This window comes from Zingiber officinale, chromosome 9B (genome assembly GCF_018446385.1).
Source record: "Zingiber officinale cultivar Zhangliang chromosome 9B, Zo_v1.1, whole genome shotgun sequence".
In the NCBI taxonomy this organism is placed as follows: Eukaryota; Viridiplantae; Streptophyta; class Magnoliopsida; order Zingiberales; family Zingiberaceae; genus Zingiber; species Zingiber officinale.
Genome location: NC_056003.1, coordinates 77,593,484 through 77,600,215, shown reverse-complemented (window position 1 = coordinate 77,600,215; position 6,732 = coordinate 77,593,484). Strand labels below are relative to the sequence as shown.

The window sequence follows — 6,732 nt, the reverse complement described above, 5'->3', positions numbered from 1 at the left end:
ATGCATATTAATCTATTTCTAAAACAGCGGAAGTATTTATTTATATATTCTTTTATGTTTTTAATTTACTTTTCTTTTAAACATCAATAACTAATTATCTAAACATTTATAATCATATGAGCATGTTAAACATAATTTTAAATTTTAAAAGTCATGATATCAATTTCCAACATAAGCATGAATAGGTATTAAGTAATCATGCAAAACATTAACATAAGGTAGGCATAGTTCATATCAAGCATAAATTAACATAAGCAGGTCTTTTTCCTTAGCCGAGCCACCACCACACACATTTCTTGCCCCTCCTGCTGCTCCCTTAGTTTATCCATCCTTTACCTTTATCTGCGGTACAAGGAAAGGAAACTATAAGCACACAGGCTTAGTAAGATCCTTTCCTACTCACAAAAACCATGTATCATAGCATAATCACATAAGCATATAGCATGGAGACATAATCATCTAAAACATCATATCATGTAAAAGAGCATCATAACATATCATATCATATTATTCTATATAAAAGCATCATGCCATACCTATCATATCATGGAAGAGCATCATGTCATATCATATCATATCATATCATAAAAGAGCATCATGTCATATCATATCCTATCATAAAGGAGCATCATGTCATATCATATCATATCATAACCTATCATATCATAAAAGTATATGCAAGATGTCTTTCAAAACATGCGTCATGTCATGTGCAAGATTTCTTTAAAAAAAATATCATATAATACTTAAATATAATCTCAACATGAGGACCCGGCTATGTACCACATAACATAAATGCGTGCAATCCCTAGGACGGGGTAGCTAGTCCCGAACCTACTAGGGAACTAGGTCCGTAGTACGTCCGTCGACCTAGGGGTGAACTAAGGAGCTCATCCCTTGGACACTAAGGTCCGGTACAAGCCACATAAAAAGTAAAGTAGCATGTCATATTTACTTATCATATCATGAAGAGTGCTCTTAGTCCCAACTAATAGGGAAGCATCTCTTAGGCCTTTACTTATCATATCATAAAGCATGCATACTGGAGCATATAGCCCATCATAAGAGTCATTATCATGCATGATTCATAAGCATACATAAATGAGCATATGACATATCATAGGGAAACATAATCATGCATGGAAAACATTAACTAGCATCTCCTAATTCATATCATAGCATGTGAGACACATAGTAAATCATAATTGGGTCTCTAACCCTAATTCCATGGAGTGGCCGAAACATGCAAGGTATTGTCCTAGGTTACAAGTAACATAAAAGCATTTGAACCCTAAACCAACTTCATAACACTTATCATAAAGAACATCATGAGCATGTTTAGTTTAGCTTCTAAGCTTCCTAGGTCATTTAATCTTGTTATGGACGAAACTTGCCAAGCATGAATCTAGGTTACAAGTAACATGAAAGCATATGAACCCTAAACCAACTTCATAACACTTATCATAAAGAACATCATGAACATGTTTAGTTTAGGTTCTAAGCTTCCTAGGTCTTTTAATCTTGTTATGGCCGAAACTTGCCAAGCATGAATCTAGGTAACAAACAACATAAAAACATGTGAACCCTAAACCAATTTCATATCATATATCATAAGGAACATTATGAGCATGTTTAGTTTAGGTTCTATGCTTCCTAGGTATTTTAATCATGTTATGGCCGAATGTTTAAGGAGCATGAAACTAAGTCTAAGCAACATACAAGCATAAGAATATCAAACTAACTTCATATCATATCATAAGGAAAACCATGAGCATGTTAGATTTGATTTTTAAGATTTCTTAGACCCTTAATCTCATCATGGCCGAAACCCTAAAGTGGGATGCATCTAGGTTCCAAGCAACATGCAAGCATGAAAACACTAAGAAATCTTCATACCATATCATAAGGAAAGTCATGAGCATGATAGATTAAATTTTACACTCTCCTAGGCCTTCATTTCTATCATGGCCGAAACCCTAAAACCCTAAAGTGGCATGGATTTAGGTTCCAAGCAACATACAAGTATGAAAACACTAAGAAATCTTCATACCATATCATAAAGAAAGTCATGAGCATGATAGATTAAATTTTAAACTCTCCTAGGCCTTCATTTCTATCATGGCCGAAACCTACTAGGCATAGATCTAGGTTACAAGCAACATAAAGAAAATAAAAATATTAGAATTCTAAACAGAACCCATATCCTAAGTTACATATCATAAGGGACATCGTGAGCATATTTAGTTAGGTCTTAAGCTTTCCTAGGTCTTCTTTTCATGCCTTGGCTGAAAGTTTAAAGAACATGAATCTAAGTTCTAAGCAACGTACAAGAATAAGAACACTAAACTAATCTCCTATCATAGGGTACATATCATAAGAAACATAGTGAGCATGTTTAGTTTAGGTCTTAAGCTTCCTTAAGTTTTTTTTTATACTTTGGTAGCCGAAAGTTTCAAGAAGCAACCCTAGATTTTTAAGCAATCTAAACTCATGGAAAAACACATGAACTACTTGTACCACAGGTGAGGGGATACTTACATCCTCTTGCTTGGTTTTTCTTAAAAGAGGGTACCCTTGTGAAGAGGAAGAAGGAAGCTTCTCCTTCTAGTTTTCCCTTTTGCTTGTAAGGAGTAGATCTTGAGGACTCCTTCTTGTGAATTAGTTTTCTTAGGTAGAAAACCTTAGCTTGGATTCAGAAATGGGAGAGGGGAGAGTTTTAGGTCTCGGTGGAGGAGGAAAAAGGAGAAAGAAGGAGGAGGAAGAAGTAGCCAACCTTTCTTTCCCTTCTCTTCTCTCATTTCTATTTATTCTCAATGAGGAAAAAAGGAAAAATGTCTCAATTCATCCCCTTGATTCCTCTATTCCCTCACCCTCATTCATTCTCACGAAAATAGAAAGAAGAAAGAAGAAAAAAACAACTTGTCTTTGTCTTTTGCTTGCTTCTTCTCTTAACCAAGAGAAAGAGGAGGAAAGCTACTTGACATTTTCTTGCTTCCTTACTTAATCATACTCTTACTTTTAACTACAATTTCCATTCCTTGCTAATCATATATCATTCATGACTCTATTGGTTATCATACACCAATTTAGCTTTATCTATTGTGAGGGGTTCAAGGTTCAAGCCTTAACTTCTCTCTATTTTTATTTCTTTTTTTTTTTGTTCTATTTCCTTTTTCCTTTTATTCTAGAAGAGAATACCCCATATGTGTAGCTAAAAAATTTCGCGGGTGTTACAAAAAGTATCAAGACACTACGGTCTGATCGTGGTGGCGAATATCTCTTTGGAGAATTTAAGAATTACTTATCAGAGGCTGGGATTCAATCCCAATTGTCTGCACCTGGTACACCCCAACAGAATGGTGTGGCAGAACGAAGGAATATGACTCTTATGGAAATGGTTAGATCGATGATGAGTTATTCAGAATTACCAGATTCATTTTGGGGATATACTCTGGAAACAGCAGTGTACATTCTGAATATGTGATGTGCATAGATTTATACACTTATTAGCATGTTTTGACGCACATTCACATACTTTGAGCATGCTTGATCTATGCATTTTCGTACTTTCAGCTTTCCTTTTTAGCATATTTACTCTCTTTTTTCGGAGATCTACTTTTGTGCATTTTTTGTACGTAGGAGTCGAATCTGGTGAAAGATGCGTTTTCGAGGCCAAATCTGCAAGCAAAGCGATGGAGGAAGCCATGACACTGAGAGGTCGTGTAGTTGCACCAGAGAAGGAAGATGGCATGGTCGTGTGAACCTCACATGGTCGTGCCAAGTTTTGAAGCCCAAGGAAGCTTGGGTCGTGTACACCACACGGCCATGTCAGTTTTCCAGAGACAGGAGAAGCCTCGCCGTGTGCGCTACACGGTCGTGTGAGGTTTCCAGAGAGCAGGAGAGTGTTGGTCGTGTGCACCACATGGCCATGCCAGGTTTCCAGAGGTGAAGGTAGTGCAGGCCGTGTGGATCTACACGGCTGTGCAAGGGGAGTGTTGATAGAGGCAAGCCACGGCCGTGTACCTCACACGGCCGTGTGAGGTTAGCAGAGAAGAGAGTGGAGCAGGCCGTGTGAACCTCACACGGTCGTGCCTCGGGGCTATGTGGTGCCCAAACCCCTCTTCTATATAAGGCCTCCTTCAAGATTTGAAAGGGGATCTTCTCCCTTTTGGGGAGAAAGGAAGATTTGGGCAATTCCTTCCATTCTTGGGAGGATTTCTGGGCGATCTAAGGGAAGATCTTCACCAATTCGACTCCAAGATCAAAGGATTGGATCCGAAGACCATTCTTCTCCGTAGATAAGTTTTCTTTCTCTCCTTTCTTGGATTTGAGGGTTTAGAAATGCTTGTAATCTTTGTTTCTTTCGGATTCTTTCTTCGATTTATGAAGTAGATATCTTGTTCTAGGATGGAGGAGTATTTGTAAGGAATTCTTGATGTAAAACTCTTGTGGATATGCCAATTTCCCATTTCTATGATTTTGTCCTATTTTGTATCTATTTGATCTTGTGTGGAATGTTGTGATTGTGCCTAATTACCATGCTTGATTGAATGTTTGGATATCTTGTGGATCTTGTAGAGGTAATTCTTCATTCAATTTTTCGAGGATCTTCGTGACAGGAACATGCCCGTGTAAGGACGTTTGAGGGATTATCTTGAAGGGGAAATTAGGTATTTCAAGAGGGTAGGATAGATTTATGAATTAATCTTTATATCTTGATGGGTTGATGAGTGATGGATTCTTATGTTGATTTTCCGAGGGATCTTCGTGACAGGAACATGCCCGTGTAAGGACAACATAGATTCATCCCTAATTGATCAATCTAGATATAGATTTCAGTCCTAGGTCGGTTCTCTATTGCAAAACAGAACCAACAACCTTCTACAAATGATGGACAATTGAGAAAAAGGATTTGGTAGATCATTTACATTAAAGAACCATACAAAGAAACCAAAACTCCTAGAATATCCCTTATCATTGCCTTTATTCTTGTTGCCTATTCTTTCATTCTTTTGTTTACTTTTCATAGTTACACTTAGACTTTGTTAATCCATTGATTTGTTGTCTAGCTAATTCACTTTGAGACATTCTTAGTGCTTATTCCAGTCCCTGTGGATACGATAATATTTTATATTACTTGTGATATTTTTGTACACTTACGGAGAGACAACAAGTTTTTGGCACCGTTGCCGGGGACTGCGCTATAACATTAGGAATTATCAATTGAATTAGACTAGACGTAACTTTTCTTTTCATCTGCATAGTTGTAACTAATTGTTAAAATTCTGTTTTTATAAGTTTTTCATTTCTCATATAACATTCTTGTCAATTTATTTCTGTTGTGATTCTAATTCTACATTTTTTATTCTAACATTCTTTGTCTAACCTTTCTCTGTTTTCTTTTTATTTACTCTTTCTCTGTCTCTTTCTTTTGTGAACATATCTTGCTATCTTGTTCTTGTGTATGCAAAGATCTAACTTTGCAGGAGAACTTCTTCCTCTAGACCCTGAGATAGAAAGAACATTTCATAGAAGAAAAATTATGCAAAGACAACAAGAAGAACAAGAACATTCTATTATGGCGAACAGACCACTAAAGGATTATGCAGCATCTTATTCTAGGGGTTTTCAATCTAGTATTTCAAGGCCTTCAGTTGAGGTAAATAATTTTGAGATCAAACCTGCAATCATATCTATGGTGCAGCAAAATCAATTTGGTGGAGGACCGCATGAAGACCCAAATCAACACTTAGAGGTCTTCTATGATATATGCGGTACAATGAAAATAAATGGTGTTCGTTCAGAGGCAGTGCGTCTACTATTGTTTGGGTTTTCTTTGAGAGATAGAGCCAAGCAATGGTTAAATTCTTTGGCTCCAAATAGCATCACCACATGGGAGCAATGCGAGCAACAATTTCTTGACAAATTCTATCCGCCAAGTAAAACAGCTCATATGAGGAATCTTATTGCAAGCTTCAAACAAGCAGACTCAGAATCTTTATTTGAAGCATGGGATAGATACAATAGCATGCTCAGACAATGCCCACACCATGGTTTGGAAAGATGGTTAGTGCTACACACATTTTATAACGGCATCAATTATCACACAAAAGTGTCCCTTGATTCAGCTGCTGGAGGGGCACTTATGAACAAGAGTTTAGATGAAGCCGAGGAGATAATCAAGAGCGTAGCACAAAATCACTATCAATGGGCTAATGAAAGAAGTGGTGGCTATTCTTGTATGAACCCAACAACAAAAGCATCAGGAAAATTTGATGTTGATGCAGTGACTTTGTTGGCTGCAAAACTAGATGCTCTTACAAAAAAATTTGAGAATATAGGAGCTAGCTCAAGTACAGCCAATGCCATTGTTGCTTCTTGTGAAGTATGTGGAAGTTCTAAACATCTAAATGACTCATGTCCATTGGGGGCTATAACTGTACAAATCAATCAATTAGAGCAATGTGATGCAATCATGGGTTTCAATCAGAGGCAAAACAACCCATACTCAAATACTTACAACCCTAGATGGAAGAGTCGTCCTAATTTCTCTTATAGAAATAACCAAGATCAAGGACCATTCATGGGGGCAAGGCCTAATTTTCAATTCGGGCAACAAAATTTTCAGCAACAATCTTCTCAAGGCTGTCCTATGTCCAAAATTGAAAAGATGTTTGAAGAAATTATGTCCAGTCAGAATGAAATGAAACAAACTCAGAACAAAATGAAACA

At 37.0% G+C, this 6,732-nt stretch overlaps 1 pseudogene; it reads right to left on the bottom strand.

Moving 5' to 3' along the window:
* Positions 1–5,985: 5,985 nt before the first annotated feature.
* On the bottom strand, positions 5,986–6,057 carry LOC122025917 (annotated as a pseudogene).
* Between the last annotated feature and the right edge of the window lie 675 nt (positions 6,058–6,732).